We start from the raw sequence: 2500 nt of genomic DNA, 5'->3' as shown, positions 1-2500 counted from the left end.
TATTCAAAAAGCCTCCCTTTTCTCTACACTCTTCTCACTAACAGGCCCATATGCACTTACAAAAACCCACATCTTCCTTCCCAGCTTCATCTTCATCCACATTAACCTTGAAGAAACCTCCTTCCACTCCACTACACGCTTACTTATCTCTTTACTTACTAGTATAGCCACCCCTTCTCTCGTCCTCTTTTAACTCCTGAGATCCCCCCAACTACATTCCCAAACTCATACTCGCACCTCCCTTTCAACTTAGATTCACTCAAAGCCAGCACATCCATCTTTCTTCTCACAAATATACTGCCTATCTCTTCCCTTTTACTTTCATCTGTACCACATCCACGTACATTGAAAAACTCAAACCTTAGGGTACCTGTTGGAAAACTCACCCCAGACCCTCTTACACTTTTACTTGTTTTAGGAATGTCCCCCCTGAGGCTACAGGGAGAAGGATGCCTAGTCCTATCCCTGGTCCGTTTTTGTCGCCTCATATGACCCATATTGAAAGACTTGGTGGCAGTGTTTTTATCCCCCACCATAGGATTATGTGAAATAAGAAAGTGAATATTCAGAGAAATGGTACAGGACAATAACAAGAGTGAGGGGACAGCATATTGGAGGGGCAGTCGCAGTATAATAAAGTATCATCATTTCTCTGTGGAAAGAGATTTCCTCTACCACAAACAAAAATGATGTCTTCGAAATCACCTTATTAGATATATATCACTTGGAAACTTTCATTAGTTCACTTATATGTTTGCCTCCTCATATACTATATCTTCAAATAAAACTCTTTTTTTCAGCTTACCATTTGCACTTCTATAGAATAACATGGGTTCATCTATATCCTTGCTAATTAGTTTTTTATTTTGTTTCTTTTTTCCTCAAATACTTGTAGGTTCGTTGTTGGTACTCCTTCATTCTTATTTTGTCTTTATTTTTCTCCCTCCACTACTTCACCATCTTTGGTCTAACTTTTCCCTACATGCATTTTTTTTTTTTTTGTATCTACCAACCCCTTTATTAAGATTTCTTTAGATTTCTTTTCATTCCTAAATCTTCCCAATGCTCTTCTTCAAAATAGCCTTTCAATCTTGCATGATTAATAAGGTTAGTTCTTCCTTATTTGTAATACTTTTATTATATGTTCTTTTCCTTATTAAAAATAAAGTTTAAAGCTAAATGATAATCATTACTTATAGCACACTATAATTGCATCAGGCTTTTTTTTTTTATCTTGCTCGTATATCATTCCCTCGATAGCGCTTGCTGTTTTTTTTTCTTTTGCATCATTATATTATTCATTGCTGTATGTTACAACGTATTGTCTAACTTCTCTATTTTTCTAATTGGTCTCACTGCATCTCTACCCAGCGTTGTGTTGTTGTATCATTATACTATTCATTGCTGTATGTTACAACGTATTGCCTAACTTCTATATTTTTTTCTAATTGGTCTCACTACATCTCTACCCAGCGTTGTGTTGTTGTATCATTATATTATTCATTGCTGTATGTTACAACGTATTGCCTAACTTTTCTATTTTTCTTATTGGTCTCACTGCATCTCCACCCAGCGTTGTGTTGTTGTATAATTGTATTATTCATTGCAGTATGTTACAACGTATTGCCTAACTTCTCTATTTTTCTAATTGGTCCTACTGCATCTCTACCCAGAGTTATGTTTTTTTTTTTTCAATCTTATCTTTAGTTATTTGGGTTTATTATCTTGCTGATTCTTTTTTTTTTTTTTTGCATCATTATATTATTCATTGCTGTATGTTACAACGTATTGCCTAACTTCTCTATTTTTCTAATTGGTCTCACTGCCTCTCAACCCAGAGTTATGTTGTTTTTTCAATCTTATCTTTAGTTATTTGGGTTTATTATATTGCTGGGTTTTTTCTTATGCATCATTATACTATTCATTGCTGTATGTTACAACGTATTGCCTAACTTCTCTATTTTTCTAATTGGTCTCACTGCCTCTCAACCCAGAGATATTTTGTTTTTTCAATCTTATCTTTAGTTATTTGGGTTTATTATCTTGCTGTTTTTTTTCTTATGCATCATTATACTATTCATTGCTGTATGTTACAGCGTATTGCCTAACTTCTCTATTTTTCTAATTGGTCTCACTGCATCTCTACCCAGCGTTGTGTTTTTTTTTTTATCTTATCTTTAGTTATTTGGGTTTATTCACCACTAATTTTTTTACATTCTCACTCAATCGATGTTCCTGTCTTTGGTGGGATGCGAGCCGATATGAAGCTCTTTTACTATTTCCCTCCGTTTTTATTCATATATTCAATGCCTGAAGCTTGTTCTCTCCCACAGGTAGCATCCGTCATCTATTGGTGCTCATTTCTCCGTCTAGTGCTCTCTTCTTCCACTTAAATAATGTGCGCTGGTGGCGTAATCGCAAGCGTGCTTGTCTCATACCTGCTAAGTTGTGAGCTTGGATCCTGCGTTCTTTTCTAGTTTCCAACAGTGACTGTTACCTG

The sequence above is a fragment of the Oratosquilla oratoria genome, chromosome 8, assembly GCF_046742065.1.
Source record: "Oratosquilla oratoria isolate Oo_2021 chromosome 8, ASM4674206v1, whole genome shotgun sequence".
Classification (NCBI taxonomy): Eukaryota; Metazoa; Arthropoda; class Malacostraca; order Stomatopoda; family Squillidae; genus Oratosquilla; species Oratosquilla oratoria.
Note: the sequence above shows the minus strand (reverse complement) of the source record.